General features: G+C 34.7%; 1 long non-coding RNA gene across 1 annotated transcript in view; it reads right to left on the bottom strand.

Annotated features, from left to right (window-relative positions):
* The window catches only part of LOC124362690, an 87,165-nt gene that overhangs the window by 25,325 nt on the left and 41,311 nt on the right, over positions 1-20,529 (bottom strand). The window contains exon 2 of the long non-coding RNA XR_006922492.1: positions 3,023-3,065. This is a non-coding gene — a long non-coding RNA (uncharacterized LOC124362690). The remainder of the gene's footprint in view (positions 1-3,022; positions 3,066-20,529) is intronic.

Here is a 20,529-nt window from a genome sequence, read left to right as displayed (position 1 = left end):
TGGCTACTTGCATTACAGGTTCCCATGTACATTTAGCTTTATGCCCGCAACCTAATCAAAACGCTGAATGCAATTTAGACAAACATATTAATAAATCTCGTATAATGGGTGGAAATGAACTAATAATTTTATATATATATATATATATATATATATATATATATATATATATATTATATATATATACCGGTATATATAAAATTCAAATATCATTTCTGTCTGTCCATCCTTAAGATATCTCGAGATGGAACTGACTGATATACTCAACTCGTTAGATATCAAATAAAATAAATAATATTACTAAAGACAAAACAGTCATCTGTTAGCACGCTGAATGCCTTGATTACTTATCTGTTGCCTGTATTATTAAATTCAAGATGGTTGAGCACCGTAGGATGGACGAGAGACTGAGGTTTTGTCCAGAAACTTTTGATTGCTCAAACTTTGTATTAACTCGTGATGATTTTTGGCAGAACTTTGATATACACCTAACAGAATGACAATGTCTTCGTAGCTAACGAGCTTACAGCCTTCGCATGGAGGCTTTTTGGGGTTTTCAGCATTCAAAATCCAACCACATTAAGTAATCGTCCAAATTAGTTACTTTTGTCCCATTAATACGTCCTAAATTATACGCAGCTTCCATCAGCTTCTCGAGCGTAACAAGTTTGAACGGGTGTTGTAGACTAGTTGATAAAAGACTACCTGACCTGATTTCTATTACTTACTCAGCTGTGTTAACATTGTAGACTAGTGACAATATTGCTATATAGCTCATACCAGCTGTTTTTCTTGCAAGGTGATTAACGTTTTTATAAATAAAGTAACTCAATAACTAACTTAGAATTTGTAAATAAATAATGGGTTTTTACTTAAGGTTGTTAACCAGTTTTTGGTAAGGAATTTGATTCGTAGTCACAGCACTGATAATAAAATTCCTGAAGTTAAGAAAAATAGAATGAACATTTCTATCAATAGGAATTAAAGTCATAGTAATCTTGGGCAAGTATAAACCAAGTCCAGAGTAAAGATGTGATTTTTACAATATAAATGGATATTTTAATAAATGGCAGATTTTTAGGTGAAATACTCCCTTATTATTTAGTTTTATGCTCATTAAATATATGTAATTGATTAAATTATTAATTTGATCACAACAATAATAAAAATATAAATTGTACAAATGTTTTTATTATAATTAATGATTTTAATCACGTTACTTCTGAGTTATGTTATACATTACTAATAAAATGCCATTTGTTAATAGTAACTCGTGAATTGCATCATGAAATAAAAACACCAGCTGTGCGGTAATGGTCGACACTTAATTTAATGAAGTTACACTTTGGTTACATTAGGTAGAACACACATTTACCACCTGTGCGTAATGTTACATCTGGGATACACTAAGATCAATGCTTTTTGTAAATGAACCATTAAATATACATCCTTAGTTGATTGATAATTTTGATGATGATTTTTCACTCAACTATAATCTGGTTAAAGCATCTCCTACTGTGTTAATTTTATAAGAGCACATGCCAACCTGACAAACCTGGAAAGTTAGGTCTTAGCGCTTCTTCCATAATTGTGGAGTTACTTGTAGGAAGCCTAGAATTTCCAAAATAAAAACTAGTCAATCGTCAGTTAAAGAGTCGGAAACACTTTTATACTTTTAGAAAAAGAATGCCATACTTCAAGTTATCATTTCTACACACACCGTTTAAGATACTAATTCTCCACTTTTTCTATGGAACCTATTAAACAGTACTCATTTAAATGTTTACTATTCCTCCTGGAACAATAACTAGAATATTTTTTTCTGTCCTCAAGAAAGGGTTTTTTTTAATACAATGACTATTTTTTATTTAAAAATAGCCTTACCGAAGATCGATTACACCACCTAAATGGGCATAAACATAAACATTAAAAATTTGTCGTTTTAGGTAATATCTACCAAATTGCATTTTTTACATCAATGTTTCTTCTTTTGGTAATGACATGAGCACGTTTGATTCTCTTAATATTCTAAAGTATCCTGTGGACTAACGCACAGACACATGTTTTTCGGTCTTCTAAAACAGTAGATTCGCTAATTAGTTTATGTCTTTAAACATTGAACTGAAGGATGTACCTGGCAGAGGCCACACATATAAAAAAAACTCATGAATCTCATATTACTTATTCACGAGTGACGACCACGTAACTGACGAATGCCACCCTGTTGGTATTTCTATACAAGTTGTGATGTGGATTACACTGGTTTTCTGCACTATGTGTACAATAAGAATATTCCTTACTATAAAACATACGTCAGCCATGATCATTTATCGTTTCCAAAGCAACGGGTGGTAAATAATTAGTGCGAATAAACTTTAAACTATGTCTGTATTATTTTTGCTGATTTTGATTATACCCAAAAAATATATTCACCAAAAGTGTTGAGCAGTTTATTTACTAAAATTAAACCAGTAATATCTTACTATATCACATTAAATCTTCTCAATGTTCATATTAGACAATGTTATGTTCACTGGCTTAGTTTTACTGTGAACATAGTTACATTTTGTTTTAAGGTCTTCTTCAGCTTAGTGGAAATTGTACTATATAGAATTATTGCACCAAAATTTTGGTCAAGGCTTATGGCTGAATATTAAGAAAAAAGTTTTACACAAAGTTCAATTGGTGTTAAGAGGAAGTTAATTAAATCTCTCGTAATTCTGGAGGGTGGAAAAGGGGTGGGAAGGGGATGAAAAGATTTGCCATCACTTTATTGAAAATTGAGAAAAGCCTAACAAATAATGAGGGGCTGACATTCCGCTTATGGGCCAACTTTGATACTTCACTCTGGCTCTGCATGGAATAATTTGAAACAAAAAATAATTTTACAAAATCATTAAATTACCCTTTACCTATACACTCTTGTTCAACCAATTAACTGTAGTTTAATAACATTGTTTATTTATTTATGCATAACAAATTGTTCAAGACAACAAGGTTTAATATACTATATATTGCTTACCAATTATCTGCGGAGAAGAGGAAGTACAAGAATTGATCCACACCTGAAAAATAAAGCACAAATCCATTACTAAAACAATTCTGCTAAAATCCAAATTACATTATGAATATTATGCAAAAATTCTAAAACGAAGCATTACAATGACAGTAAACATACTTGAATTGAATATTTTAACTCTTTTCTTGGGAGTATACAGTGAGCGTGACAATACCAGTAGTAGTAACCGATACGGATGATGGACTTAAACGAATACACCCTAGTTAAAGGGTTAAGACGTCACCGTTGTAAACTATATCCTTTTGCACGATTAAAAACATTCCAGAGGTTCGCTAAATATCGCAATCTTATAAAAGAAGCTCAACATTCAGATGGTTTCATTGTTTAGAAATAAATTTTACAACGATCTCACTAACAACAATATTGTCAGCAACAACAAATGAAGATGTTATAAGTTTTTTCCATTTTCATGTTATCGTAAAACTTTGTATATGTTTTGCTACCGGATGAGAGTGACGGGTCAGCGTCCCCACAGTCGATGTGTCGGTATCGATTGACAGTTAGCGGCCGCCGACCACGGAGGGTAGCTGCTGGGCTGTCGGGCTGCTAGGGGAGTGCTGCCACAATGGCAGTCTACCCTTTTGTTTCCCGCTTATTCAAGCCGATGCTCTCTTTGAGAACAGTGTTATTTATTGTTTGCTTTTTATTTTCCTACGTTTAAGATTAGTGTCAGTATATTTGCAAAACTGGGCAGAATAATTTTGTTTGCTTTTAATTTTCAACTAGACTTTATCGAAGGATTTTGGACCAAAGATATTGATGCACAGGTCAACATTACACAGCAATTTAAACATAATATTAAATTACTACACAAAAATAGGAAAACCGTCCACGATTTCATCTCTTTTCACGTGGAAGATGAAGCAACGGTATGATTTAATGGCCTGTGATTGGGTGGTTCTTCTGCCTCCAATCCGACGCTTTTACTATTGTTAGCAAAAAAAAACCTTCAAACAAAGAATTGTTAGCAGGTTGTTATTGGAATATGAATTTAATTAGAAAATGAAAAAATATTTTGTTTTATTACATAAGTAATAATGACTAAATATCTTAAATAAAGCAAGCAGTCAATAATTAGCCATGTGAAATCCAAAGTTAAAGTTTACATTGTTCATAATCACGTTTGATATTCTTTTAATATTAAAACCCCTCAGAAAGCATAGGAAACAGTAAGGTAAAATAGTGTACACTTCAAGAAGCAGACACTATGCGTATTGAAAATGTAGCACTCCTTCTTTGTGAATAAACTTAGCAAGAAACAACACATACGATGATGAGTTTAGACGCGACTACGTCTAATCCCGGTACGGCGAGTTGGTGTGCATTAGGTAGTCTGCACCGAGCATGTTGTTGCTTTACTTTACCTGTACATTCCCTTTTATATTGATACAGTAGAATACAATTTATAAAGTACTAATTGTTATTTACGCATCTAAGACTGTCAAAATAGTTTTAGCTTTTTAAACCTGGTAATTTTGAAAAATGAACAAAAACGGTAACAGTAATAGTTTTCTATCATATCATGTTTTTGTCAGGTAAGTGGTACTGAGATCCAGGAATTACACCAGTCAACTTCGAGTGGTAACCCAAAAGTTACACGATTTATACAGATCGATATTTAAACTGTACACAGTTAAAAAACCTTATGTAAATATCAGAATTACTTTATCTTATCTTCGTAAAAACAAAACACGACCGTGGGGCACTTACAGTCAACGCGGACCTCTAAAAAAACCCGTCGCTGTGGCCAGTAGACGTTTACGGATGAAGGCAGCGAGTCACTTACCACATCAACTAATGAGGAGGGTCTGCATGTTAGTTATTGTTAAAAAAAATAAGCTGAATAAAAAGGACAACGCAACAAGAATCTCAACCAGAGTGCACAGACAGCAATACAAGTTTTATTAAGAACAAGAAAATTATCACCATAGCTGCAAGAGCGTTGCATCAGTTGGATCTGTATTTTAGGTACCACCGCCTTTCTCATTACTCCTTTCCTCTTCAGGTTCATCAATTTTCACGTCTGATTCTACCAGTGTTGTTTGAATTCTGGAAAGTACGATTGATTGAAAGTTATTGAAAGAAAATTATCACCATAGCTGCAAGAGCGTTGCATCAGTTGGATCTGTATTTTAGGTACCACCGCCTTTCTCATTACTCCTTTCCTCTTCGGTTTCATCAATTTTCACGTCTGATTCTACCAGTGTTGTTTGAATTCTGGAAAGTACGATTGATTGAAAGTTATTGTCGAGATCGATGCTTACAGCGTTTGACTTTGCAATCGATTGTATCTGAATAGAAGTAAAAATATCTAAATAAAAGTCTCCCCCATCCGGTTATTTGATGGTGTTAGTGAGCACCCACTTAGGTCTCCGAGCACTGATGTCTGAAGTGCTGGACGTGTGACGTTTCCTCTTGTGTCACGCTCTGGCCACCATGCATTTTCAAATTTAATTCAGCTGTTGATTTTTAAAATGATGATGATTTCATATATAAATTCTTAATATGGGTCTCAGGATAAATTTAAAATAAGGTTTGGAGTTTGTGATGCTAAATCTTTTTGAGTACAAACAAACTATTCTCTTCAAACATATGATAAACTAACTCTTGACCTATGGAAAATAATGTATAGTGATGGGGTTTTTAGTGTACTAATGATGCACAAATATCTAATGTATAATTTTAATAATATTCTTATTCTGTGAGGGTAATGATTTAAATCTACTTATACATCAATACATATGGAATGTTAAGCTGGTCGCTTGGGTGTGACGACCGCGGAAGCTCTTACGTATGACCTTGATCGCACTGGCAGTGACTGCCTCATGAAGACATTAGCGCGTGGGCCCTAAGAGGCAATAACCTGGAAGGCAAGGTAGCTGCCTGGTATAATGAGGGACTCACCCACTCTGCTAGCTAACTGTAGCATTCAAGGTATATAGCCTAGCATTACCTGTCAATTTCTACTGTTGAATACGTTTATACGAGCATCTTACCCATAGATTACAATAAGACCAAATAGATGGGCTATGCCTATCTTGCCAACATTGGAGCAGGTGAAGCCAGGTCCGCCATGTTTTCGTGGGATATAAACTCAAAACTACGCTCCGATTAGTGTAAAAATTCAGTTCTCCCGTTTCAATCAACTCGTGATCTACCCTACTTAGAATAAAGAAAATACTTTGAAACTTTGTATGAGTGAAGTCAATAAGCTATGGATGCCTTTGGTATCATTCAAATGTTTAAAAAATTTAGTTTTGAAATTTAAATAATTAAATAAAGTCGAGAATTATGTTTACATTTTAAAACTTGACATGAAAAAAGTTAGTCGGCTGCTTCTTTTGCCGTTTTTTTGGTCAGGCAAGTTTATAAACGGTGAAAAATGTTGTTGAATAGTTGAAGTTTTCAGAACATATTTTCTTTTTTAATTAGCTCTTATGGTTTGGCCAGAAAGTTATTGTTTGTGAGACGTTAGTTTACGAGTGCCGCGACCGCTTGGAGCTCAACGCTCCGTGCGGTCCGTGCCGGGCCATCTGTTTCCTCGTATCGTACATTATAGCATATTATAAAAAGTGGGTAGAACACGCTTTATTTGTACTTGTTTACAGTAATTACTTCAAATAATATCACATAAGTTATGTAATTAATGAAGGAATTCAATCTGAGTCAATACTCTAAACAAGTAGGCCTACAACTAAGAGTTTATTTGCTATTTATTGTTTGCATATATACTATAATATGAGCAAAGTTTGTATATGCGGGTAAATTATTAGATGAGGGAAACATGACTTTAAACCTTATAATCCTTCAGCTCAAAATATCCCAAAACACAATATCTAAAGTTTATGTTTATATATTATAACAAAGTGTATAAAGGTTTAATAAAATATTTTGTTAAGACTGTAAACATTTATTATACAATTAGTAAGGCAATAAGTAAGATTTATAGATTAATTATAATAAAGTATGGAAAATTACTTAAATTTTGTACGTTTACAAGTAATTGTAACTAATCTGTAATACTCAGTTGAGAAGAGGAGGAAGTTTTAAGTAATATATTATAAATGTTAGTTTATTGACCTTTTTCAATTAAAATTGCACTAAAAAGAAAGAAAATATAGAAATAGATTTGTTTTTAGGTGACCATTTCCAATCATGATGACAAACAAAACAAAAGACAAAAAATACAATACAATTGAAAAACAGTTTAAAATTATATGAACCAACTATTGCCCCATGAACGTTACTGTTTTCAAGAGATAATTTCTAAGTTTGGTTTTGTGTGTTGATTCATTGAATTTCTTTGAAAAATGGTGTAGTCTCAACTTAAAATATTTCTTAGCTATTGCCTTTATAAGAAGTACAAAATGGCTAGTAAGCGGAGTGTATAGCAGGTCCCTACTAACAGTAAGCTCGATAAGGGCGAAGTGAAGAGCGGGGGTGCAAGGCGACGCTCCTCAGTAGGGTGACTCACGCCCGCGCCGCCATACTGTTGAGTATTAGCCGCTCCGCAGTGGCTTCACCTGCTAGCACCCGATGTCCTATCTATTGGTCTTATTGTAATCTATGATCTTACCATACAGGATGAATCGTTACTAAAAGGTGAAAATTTAAGGACCCGATAAGATCATAAAACCGTCTCGTTGTTTGTCTGTCCGTATGCGTGATTGCTCATGATAGAAAGGTTCTATAGATTTAAAATGTGGTAGATAGATTACTTTTAGACTAAGGAAAAACTATTATATTGTATAGGCTAAATTTTTAAGTTTAATTTAAGAAGAGGATTATGGGTGTGAATCCATTCATTAACTTTGATCTGATACATCATATGCTTTATGTATTATATGCCTTTATCATTTAATACTACAAGTGTTAAAACAGACTTAAGTTATTGGAAGATAAAGTCAGAAACCCAACTAGGTTTTATAGAATGATGACACAATCCTGCACACTAGCGGACAATGGATGCCGAAATTTACAAGTTACGAAGTTTCAAAGCTACTGATAAGGGTTCTTCAGATACAGAGACAGAGGCATATTTTTTGTGCAGAAGGACATTAGTGTTGTCATGCATTTTTAACAACAGACAAGAATAGGCTCTAATATCATAACGCCACACTTAGCTTGGGAAAGAAGAGCCAACTCTCTTATGTGTAATGTATGATTGTCGACAATTCAAGGAGTTCGGTAGGAATAATTAGACTTGATACTTCATCACTCCATGACCTGGAAGTTATATCGTCTCTGCGATGTGTTCTACTAAAGATGACAGTGATTATGCAATACGCATGGAGAAAGAGAAATGTGGCATATCTTTTCCTCATCGGTAGACTATGTGGCCAACCATTAACTGCTGATTCGAACTGTAGATAGACACCCGATCCCAGCCGAAGTCTGATGGGAACTAGACCTTGCAGATACCATATCGGGAACTGGGTAGCTCTTTATTGTATCAGCGTTCCTTGGGTGAACGGCTAGGATCAAGGCCTGATTGTAATCCTTGGATCCGCGTTCTGACTAAAGAAGAGTCCGCGCGTATAATCATAATATCGTATACTTGTTAGAAGTCAGTATAGTTTCAAAATTCATGGAATTATACTAAACTTTCAGCAGAGCTTTAATATATTCGTCATATATGAACGTTAAGCTGATATGGTTTATACGGTTAATAGTTTGAGGATGCCGTGAAGACTGGCACATTTTGTAGTATGAGCTATGCATAGTCTACAGTCTTAGAATTATGAATGTAGTTGTATTGCAATGAAGAGTTGGTAAGCGGCAACCTCTGTAATTCAGTGACGACAATACTGTTGCCTCGTGACTGAATTAACTTATTGTGTATAGGAACTACCAGTTGATATGGAAAACTACTGATTTAGTGAAGCAGCACCGTCAAGAAGCTATTATTGGCTGAACATTCGACGACGCCTCTCCCGCCAGTTTCTGATGAACGAAATCCAAACGACATGGACCTGGAGAGTTAAAATGAGGTATCAAACTATGTATCTAAAAGTTATACATTGCAATTTAAAATGGTAACCAACGGTCTTGACTTCTGTGGGTCAAAAAGTGACTTTTTTTTACATTGGTTTGTTTACAGGAGATTTACAAGGATATGTTACCGTGAATTTATTTATTGTAAAATCTGTGCCCATAAAATCTGTTCAATCTATCAATCGTATATTTAATATTTGCGCAGTCTGTCCCAAAGTTAATGAGGAAACCACATTTCTGTCTTTTTATGTGTCCGTCTCTATACACGATACCTTTATAATTAATTAACTTTGAGAGCTGAAATTTTGTTTGAAACTCCACTTATACTACCGATATATTTAACTTAGTAAATATCGGCCCCTCAGGAGTCGCTCTCCGGGACTGGATATTGTCTATTGTGAGGCGAAATAGAAACTTGGTGTCAGCTTAACGATGTAAATATAATAAACAATCTATTTAAGAATATATACTTAAAAGATTAATTAATAATTGTAGATTTTACAAATAAGAGCAAGAGGAAATTCGATACTAAAGTAGGCAAAAATATCGTCTATGCCCACTTGCCGCGTTTTGTAATTTTTCTCAAAGCTGAAATTACGTGGACAAATCACAAAATCTCTTTATAGCCACAATAACAACTAGAGTTAGAAACAACTATAAGTTACCACCAGAGCTGCATGTGCTGCACGATTACATCCTATAAGAATTACAGATAGCCAAAGATACAGAGCTGTAGTGTGGAACCTGGTAGTCTTTTTTATCACATCGGTTCAACAAAGATCAAAATTTTCCCCTAGTTTCTTATGTTACAATTATCCGAGAATATATTCCGAAATATAAAATAACACGAGGAACTGCCTAAATTTTTAGATCACAAGTATTTTATCTTTGAATATGATATCCGATAACGATAGTACCTGGCAACTTGCTGAATAAGGACTCGAGAGAGATAAGAATGAGGGGGATTCGAGGAAACGATATAATCAGCTGTATGTAAACAACGCCTATTATTCAAATAACCACACGAAGAGGCAATATTGTTCAGTAACGAAGTGTATAATTGGTTCTCAGCAACTGGTAATAAATAGTAATGAACAGAATTTCGCAGAAAGCTGCATTCATATATTACAAAAAGTAATAGTATTACAACTCTCACCTCGTAATAGCGATAAAAAGAACTGCATAAATTGACACAACTTACGCGAGTAGAGAGATAAATTAAATGAGAACTTCCAATGAATCCTACCTTTCTTAGTCTGAATTTACTTCTGGTTTACTAATACATTTTAGTTGTTAAAAAAATAACCTTAAAATAATTTGGCATGTCAAAATTTTAAAATTATACCTAAGTGCAATGTCAAAATATTTTCATTGTAGAAAAAGGCTATATATACCTCCACGATGGGGCATATATTCTAATTCGTTATACATGAAAATTCTATTTTTCATATTTCATACTATATCGACAAACACGGAGCTTTAAAAAATAATGAATGGTTCTAAAATGTTTTTACTTTATAAATTAAAAATGATTCGAACATATTTATGCCTTTGTTCTTCTTCGTCCCAACTTGAGTAAACAAGAAAATTTGTCATTATATGATATAAGTTTACGAATAAAACTTTAATAAACTTGCAAGAACCGCATTGAAACTTTGTTCCAGATAAAAAATAATGTGTGTATTGATACAAATTTGCAACATTAGCGATTCCGTAAAGTGCAAACAACATAAATAGGTAAGAACACGACAATACTGATGGTTAGAACAAGGAAACAAACTAGAGTTTCCTGATAATGAGACACTTTGTCAAGCTATCAGCTTCGTTACATTTGCTATACATAAATAATTTTGCCTTACATAATAAAATGACTGCGCGAGATAATTATTATTTAATCATTACCAATAATTTCATACTTTTAAGGATGTATAGTAATTAAGGTACATATCCACTTTGTGATATCCTACATAATGTGAAGGGAACCCTAACCTTAGAAATTTTGCTTTTTACGTTCTTAATCCAATAAGTTCAACTGTGCACATTGTGTGTTGCAAAATACATTCCACGGATAGATTCCGAGCCTAGTTTGCCAATAAAATGACAGTTTATGTTTTCCATGTTTTCCCCGCGCATTACAGGACATCAATTCGTTCATACATGTTCTGTAATTATCGCCACTTTTACAAAAAGTCCTTGTGCGAGTTCCAAGTGGGACAACACGATGGAATTTATCGGTAGGAGGAATAAATTAATGCGTTTAATATATCATGGATTGGTTAATTGAAACAGGACAAGTGGTCAGGATAATAATTTTGCGTTCAGGAGTCAGCTGCTGTGGCGAGCAACCCGCAGCTGGCTAGTAACAGCTGATTGCAATTACACAGCCTTCCTGATAACTCTCCGTGACAACTTTGCACAAGCACTCACAGAGGCAGTGGCAGTGGCAGCGGCAATGGCGGTACATCCAATCGAACGACATGACGCGACGACCGAAAGTTAATTCCAAAATCAAACTTCGGTCCACAACAGAGTTAATTAACTCCGATTGTTATTAGTCCATCCAGAAGCATGCATTAGACGTTAGTTGTTTAAAGTTCTCCTTACTTTTTTTTATTTTAACCTAAGTTTATATAAAATCTACAATTTTGTCTCCTGAAGTTAGCTACTTCAAATACTTTTTTACAATATTTTAGACTAAACACTCGTAAGTAGGATGAAAATTTTATTTCAAATCACAATTCGCTTTTTAAATTTTATTATCACGACCTCCCTCATTGTTGTATTTTTCAAAAACCACCGAAAACGGACAGTGTTAGTTTCATAGAATCATAATTGGCGCCAATTTCAAACTCCGTTCTACCAAAAACTAATATTGTTCTGATGAAGTTGACAACACATACTTATCTTCGATTGCAATTTCGTCATTGTAAAGCTATATAAAGCCTACAAATGATGACTGCGACAAACAATTCATTTATATAAACACGTCGTTTATGAAACTCTGACTATAAATACGTGTCAATAAATTACGCAAACAGTAGCTCAATAACTATAACTGTATACAAAATAAAAAATGATTAACTGTATTAATTTCTTTATAATGACTCATATCCAGCCAATCAAGTTCAAAATATCTTGACTTTGACTTTGTTGTAGACCTTATCATATGAGGATTGTGTCCCAGAAATGTTGTAGTAATGACTTAATTTATGAATCAAGTTTTAATTGCTGTGTATTTTATTACTGTCGTAGTTTATTCAATATAACATTTATATACTTTTCTGTAATATTTATAATTACCGCTTCTTCCTTTTGTCGCTAGACAACAGGCAATCACAACTTTTCAAGTGGTAGCAGATTTTAGCATTAGATGAAATATCTTCTTATACACTGTTACAAAATCAAAGGTAACACAAAGAGGCCAAGAATATAGAAATCATGGTACGGTCACCACCAGGCCTGTCTACCATTTCTTTAAGAATAAATAAGGCATTTTCTTTGTTCAGGTCAGATCATACGTCCCAGAATAATTGTTTTATTTTGATGGAAGGCTATATTATGAAAAAGACTTAGTTACTGGATACCCCCAAAACCACGGAAAATCGATCAGAGAATGAATGGAGTTTGAGGAATATATTGAGAATAATTTTAAACGCTGGGACTATTGGAAAAGACTTACCTCCTGAAAATGAATAAAACAAATTGTAAAACCCCTCCGACATTTGCAATTCTGAATCAGTGTTGACTTCTGCTGGCGGCGTATACGCTACTCGATCCTGATTTCGCCTATTTGTATCATAAGAACCACATTTTCTTATGAACCCAACGAACTTAGATTGTTAAATCCCATTAAGACCGGTGTGCTGACAATGGGTAAGGAACAGCCTTCACCGGATGGTTAAGTGTGACTCAGGGCTCAATCTATTATCCGGGCGGGAGGTAATGTAATTAATCCGGTAAGGTTTGCCTGGCTCGGTCGGTGTCACCTCCATCTTCACCACACACACTGCTGTTCTTGCAAGGGTTCGTGGCTTGTGGTCTCTCCATATCGCGATATTAATGTAGCTGAGAGAGGTTACGTCATTCTGTTCCTGAGGTGGTTCTTCCATTGTATACATTAAAGGATATGCCTTACAAGAAAGAGCCCATTACAAAAAATATGAAACAGCACAATTAACCAATTAACAAAGCCAGTATCAACGGAACATTGTACCCGCAGTGGCAGATAGGAGACGTATAATAGACACAAGGTCGACCGGGACCAGGAGACGCCTTCTCGGAGGCGCCTGCAGTCTCGAGGCTTGCGTAACTCCAATACCATATATGAGAGAACGAGCGGACATTAGCAGAAAGTATTTATTACGAAAAGGACGCCTGTCTGCTTTTTCTTAGGTCTTGCAAATACCGAAGTAAACAAGGCTGACAAGGATATCCTGCATTTCTTGATAGAATCCGGTACATTAACATTTGAGTTGTGTACGTTGATAATGTTCAGTTTCCAACTGCAGTTCTTCCACCACAAAATAGGGACCAAGACGTGTTTAGGATTCTATGATATTATAGGCAGCACAAATTCCAATCAGACCCTCGGGGTCAGTTTTAGGATTTTTACTTTGGATAGGTCCAGGATAGAAGTCCATCTAGTCTTCCATTAGGGGTTAGAAGAATCTGACAAAAAGCTTGGTAAGCACTCGTTACACAATTTCAAGAGTTGTTTGGAAAGTTATTGAAGATTTTAAAAAAACCTATCAATATTGTATGCTTACTGAAATTAAATTCTGTTCATTTTGTTGATATTTGTGATTGTATTACTTGTTTATATTTACATTAACGTATATTAACTCATCGAGAGGTAATCATTTTCTTCCAAGACGAATAAACCCTAGAGTAGTTTAAATACCACATTATACAAAATATGGTATGAGATTATTATGATATTTAATAAGGAACATATGTTCTGTCTTTAAAACATTCCTAGATTTATCGTATAGACGAGCAGACATACTGCTCTGTTTATCACAAAATCAATAGGACTCTTCCTTAAATCACGAGGAACCTATGTACAAACTAAAGAATTTCTAAGACCCTTCTATCAAGAGTTATCACGCAGACGGACGGACAGGCGTATAAACGGATGGACAGCGACACGATTTCAATAAGGCTCTGCCGTGTCCTTGATAAATTATTGAAATAAGATACTAATTACACATCAAGTTATAAAACATGGAAACTGCTGCGTTGCAGATAAATATTAAGTTCGATTGATACTACACATTAAAATAAACAACACAAATTGCAAAAATCCAAAAAACCTAAGTGGGTTATAACTTTAACAGAAACTCAAATACTAAATAACTCTTGGTTTGCTTATGCCTTTAACCTACGAGTGGCTGTATTTGAAACAAATGTTATAAGAGTATCTTATATAATTGAGACACTCCGATTTGGCTTGTGATATATTTTTATTTTCAGAATTTTGTTTATTGAGCCTATAGTTGTTTAATATTAATACAGCACATCTGAAAAGTATGCTTTAGTTTTGCTAGTACAACAAACCATGATTTGGATGTCTACATGTTTAATGATCTCAAGAGATTGAGTACATACTTGGTTAGCAAACCACCACTGCTCATCACCAAATGTACAATACAACTTTTAATCAAGAATAGCTACGTTACACTGTCTTACTGATATATTATGCACTCGCACAGTACGTAATATTAGGGATATTCAATACTCCGTAAACATAACTTAGGCTGAGTATAGAATATATAATGATGGAAACGTTGCGTTGAAATTATCTGAACTTGCTTGCCATTAATTGAGTAAACCCATCTTTGAATAATTGGAATTCAAACTGTTACAATAATGTTTTATCATTGTTATCACAGTACCGATCTAGTAAATTCAAAGATTTTATGTATTTTGCTTTTTGCAGTCATAATAAATATATGTTCATATTGAAAACACCTTACAAAATTGAACACATTCAGTTACTCTATGGCGACAATAATCAGTACTAAACAGGAAATATTCCAAGGAATAATACACAAGGTCGGTAGGCTCTGAAGGAGTGGGCCAGTGGGGCGGATGCCGGTACTGTCAGCGACAGCCGCACGAGCCAACATCTGTGGGAGTGTCGTGGACTAATCGGCTTCCACTGGCTCCTCTGCATGAATCATTTCCATCATGGGCTCATAAGGAAATGACGCATGCTACTCGCCAGGATAAACTGTGTCTGGGATGGAGAAGGGCTAGAGAATATCACATACTGTACAAAACGGTCATTCACACCGATGACGTAAAAAGGACACCAGTGTAGTTGTAACAAGATCCCCTAAACCTGGATATAAATAAACTTAAACTTGAACTCAACCAATGCCGCCCTTACTCCTCCTCTACACCAAAAAGTTCGTTTATTTGTACTTAAAGTGAAATCCATACTTGAGCATAAAAAAATAACCCGTGCTTGAATAATATGAAGTGAAGGATGTCTTTATTAGAAGCGAAGTTAGGACTGTAAAATCCTCTCTACCACTTAACCTCATAAAAAATAAACTAACATATTTACATTTATAACTAAACATAAAATTAGTATAATTTATAATTAATTTAACATCATACTAATTTAAAATATTGTAATGAACAAAATATATTTCCATTGAAGATCCTCTTTAATTAGTTTCTCTGTTTGCGTGGTGCGGTTTTTGGTCGCTTGGGTGATTTTTAGAATTGGTAATTAATTGCAGGTTTTCCCTGAGGATAGGAAAAATATATGATGTTAGTATTATTCAATGAATACGTACAAAGTTACGCACACAACGTTTGTGACAACGGTTGTTATCAAATTGGAAAATAAGTTTCCACAATTCAAATGTCGTAATTGGAGCGAAATTCAAACATACATGCCAACAAGGTATAATACAAACTGGACTCCATTTTTTCCTTCACTGTGAAGCAGGAGCATTTGTTCTAATTCTAATACAATCCATTATGTACATCCCGATCAACTGATCCTTCAAGTCTTCCAACATGAGACAACTCAATTCTTTCTGAGAACTATTTAAAATAGACGAATGAATCAAGTTGTAATTGTTTTCATGTTAGATGACCCGTTTAATAATTGCACATAAACAAAATTCATATTATTAAATTCGCGATTAAAACCGTTCCAGCGTTTTACGTAGGTATACCTAAGAAAGGTATAAATTTAGACGACATAATAGCTTTAGATTTTGTGCTTTTCATGCACTGTAAACATTTGTAGTAAGATTGTACATCTTCTTCTATAAAAACGTCCCGTTCAAGTTTAAAACGTTCGATTTCACAAACTTGGATAAACGATTTTCTGATTTCACAATGTATTAACCACTTTCCTTATTGAATTGCCGGATCAATAGTCCAAGCAACGCTCTCAAGCACGTTCCAAGCTCGTTCACGAGTTCACGTAATGGTTGGGTGTTACTCGTGATTACTGTATGAAAATATTTACACGACGGAACCCATTCTATGACGTATTCAACATGATAAAATAAATATTCTGAATCTTCAGTCCGGCATGGAGAGAGTATACATATTATATCACGCTGTAATGTTTTATTTTATCATTACACTTAACTATTGAAATACTACGCATAACAAAGATACGGTGGGAAGGGTTGAATCAATGTGAATTTTGAGTTTAGCTTCAGTTCACTTTCCGGTTTGAAAATTGGTTGAAAAGTTCAGTTCACTTTTCCTGACACTATATGCTGTAGCTTGTCAAAGAATTCATTTTTAGCTCCTCTTCGTCGACAACCTTTTTCGGATCTCTTCAGATGAACATGGCTCCAGATCACAGAAGTCAAGTCTGTGAGAGCATCCAGTTACATACCCTGCACTAAGAGGAAAATGAACTGGAGCTAAACTTAACATTCCCACTGATTCAACCCTTGATAAAACGTAGCGTTTTTTCCCACCACAGCTTCGTTATGTGTAGAAAACTCGGATGCTCCATCGTGCTTAGAAATCGTGTCTAAAGAGAACTAGGGAACATGACTCCAGATTTCAGGAGTTAAGTTTGTGACAGCTCATATTTCAGACGCTGCACTAGAGGAAGACGAACCGGAGCTAAACTCATTATTCAAACTGGTATTATTATTTAAGGCTGTTGGTATTTTTGCAAGTGTGATTGAAATGTTAGAACTTTACCATTGATTACAATGAAACATAATTTTTGAGTTGAACAAGTCAACACAACGATACTCGTTACAGGTATGACAGTGTACAAATAAAATTGACCCCCCACTCCCACCCCCCCACCCCCCAACTACTATTCTAATTGTATTCACAATTTTATTGTTAAAAAGATTTATTTACTTCCCTCACAGCGATATAAATTTGTGCTGTTTACTTTGTCATTCGCCGAATAGGTAGGTATTGATATCACTTTGTGGTTTGAGTATAATATTTAGTTCTAATGTTGTTAAACTTTGAAAAACAAGATGAAGTAGAATTATTATTATTTTAGAACGTGAAGGACATTCACTCAGCTGGAACACGTGGTTACGCAAAATTGCATAAAGTTGCAATCAACGTCGCTGACATCGCGGTTTTATAGCTTGGAAACCTATCAAGAGCACCACACTGCGCATTTTACCTACAATTTACAGTCTGTACCATGCGCGTAATCTATGCATGCAAAATTTCCAATCATGGAGATAAGCCCAGCCCGGACATACTGTCCCGTAAAACTGGCCTCTCCAACAGCGTATTGCGAACCATTAGGCCGTCAGCCAATTTGCATAGTTTTGCAATTTACACAACTTGGTTTTTCTTCAAATCAAAAGATAATTTTCTATAAAGAAAATCGTAACTTTTTTGGTTGGGCTTGAACGAAGTCTATTACTAAAACTCCAATTATTATGTCTGACTGTCCTCAAGACATTTCGAAAACTAACTAACTTACAGACTTGGAAATTTACATGAAGCTTCATTTCTATGCAAGGAACATCATTTTGATGATGGTGCCAACCACTACATGGGATTTGGCTAAGCGTTGGCGAATATTTGTACGTTGTTCTTATGGGTAACTATTATGCCAACAAGAAAATAGCACAGTGAAATTTAGCTCTCGGCTCCTGAACTATATTAAAAACAGTTAAAATACTTTTAATAACTCAATTACCATAACACTTTTTTTCTCTATGAAATAGGGGGTGATTATTTCTACTTTTTGTATGTAGGATTTAAAAATAATTCTATATTCCAACACAGTACATTTTTGTTCCATTCTAGAATTCAGTTTTATAAATGTTTTTTATACATTACGGTTATTGATTTAAAAACGAAGAGGCTATTTTCCTATAAAAAAGTGTAAAGTAATAAAACATAACAGAATGGTCTTGAGTTCAAGGTGAAGAAGCTGTATTTATATTTTATAGATATATATGTGTATATTTAATATTTGCTACAATATAAATAGAAACACGTACCATAGCAAACGCGTTGTTATAGCATATATTTCTAAACTATAAAGGTATAGTAGAACAAACGCTGGTAAATGCAATCAATGATCCTCTATCAGCCATTACAGTAAGATCTAAAAATAATATTATGTTTATTTTCAATAAAATTAAATAGTTTCGATTCCTTAAAAACTCAACTTGATCTCCATGGTGGAAAATAGTGGATGAAATTTTAAATTGTGATAGTACACCATGATGGTAACAAAAAATTTACAATGGCAATGATAGCTATGATAAAACTACATATATATCAGCCAATATGTAGACTGCTGTTATCCGACACCAGGTATCCTGTGATTGTGGGAGCGCCTCCTCCGACCCTCGCACAGACACGGACACGCCGATACTCCTACTTCTGTCTACTCGATCGTGTAATCTCATCACCCTCACTTCAAGGGCTGCCAATTCCCTCCCCCACCATCATGGAGGATGGCGTACCCTTTGAACACCAGTCGAAAGTGTTCTCACATAAATACAACACTGGGCTTTAGCAGTTCGCCAAAATCTACCCTTAAAATGTACCAACGTGAACCAAAAACTGTTAAAATTACTATAGAACAGAAAGTTGAATGATTATTTCTTAAATTTCAGGATTCTATATTCCGATAACTAATCCTCTGTGGTTTGGAGAGAATCATTACTGCAGAAATTCCCAGATTGCCATTTTCTTGCCAATTAATTGAAAATCCACATTTGAGTCAATCTCAGTAATTTAAGATGGTCCTGACCTACTATATTCTCATTGTATTAAATACGTATTTGCTATGTCGACATTTTAAGTTAGTAATAGGCACTATCGTCAAACTGTTTACTACGAATAGATTTAAACTAATTGCCACTTCTGCAAATCGTCCTTTATTGGGGCAGTGGTGTAAAATGGGATGTTGTAGACGTACTTTAACGCGTCGCAAACGACAACGCCGGAAGGACTGGCGCAATGCAAGCCAAATAGCGCCCTTAAGCGGAATGGCTTAGGGCTTATTGGCAAAGGCTTCCTTTATAAGCTGTATCTATATAGCAAATTGTCCCTTCATGCATTTTAATATATATTCCCATCTCTTGTTAATTTTGATTGCGTATCATAGCTGAACGTTTCTTCATTTATAAAAATGTTCGACTATGTAGTTCAGAATTTTGCCACTATTTGCACACGCAAATATGTGTATGTACGCCCGATGTAGCGCATGTAACAATTTTGCAATGCAGCTAACGAAAGCTCCTTCCGGCTCAGTAGGAAGAAGTAGGTAGATATTTTGATAGCCAAATTATTGTTTATTTTGAAATATACTATTCCAACTGCTTTTTTAAGAAATTTTGCTCCAGATAGATAAATAATGGATTTGTGGATTTAAAGCAAATTTACCAGCCTCCATATTGAAGCGAATGGTGTACCAACGATATTACCCGCGAAAAATCTATAGGACCTATTTTTTATTAATTTGGAAGTTTTTACTTGTTTGAGCTTTTTGTAGGACAGTTAACTTTTCCATAATGCGCTTTATACAGCATATACTATTGGATAATGAGAGTGGTTTTGGCTGTGGATGCCATGTTTCGCGATGCTATGTCGAAATATTCCGTAAGTGGTTCCATATAGACACATTTTATACACAAAATCAACCAAAAACGTACCAATTAATACTACACAGCTAGTAAATGAATTGCTTTTTTATAAAACTATTATTTATTTGATTTAACGGCCGCACAGCAGCCCGGAAACTAGCAGCATCAGCGTAAACAAGCGCGCGGGTACAGCGGCTTTGTGACAAGGTCTCCCCTATTCATTCCCCTCCCCTTGTTAGAAGTTAACTGACAATCGATAACGATCCAGGAGCCGTCACAACAAACTGTTCCGGATGTGTTCTCCTTCACCAGATCGATACTATCGACACTTCTACCATGCAAATACGAAAGATATTTTAAGTGTAAAATAATGAACGTTTATTGGTT

Source organism: Homalodisca vitripennis, chromosome 5 (genome assembly GCF_021130785.1).
Source record: "Homalodisca vitripennis isolate AUS2020 chromosome 5, UT_GWSS_2.1, whole genome shotgun sequence".
NCBI classification, from domain to species: Eukaryota; Metazoa; Arthropoda; class Insecta; order Hemiptera; family Cicadellidae; genus Homalodisca; species Homalodisca vitripennis.
The sequence above is the reverse complement of the archived record's forward strand: the minus strand, read 5'-3'. Positions and strand labels throughout refer to the sequence as shown.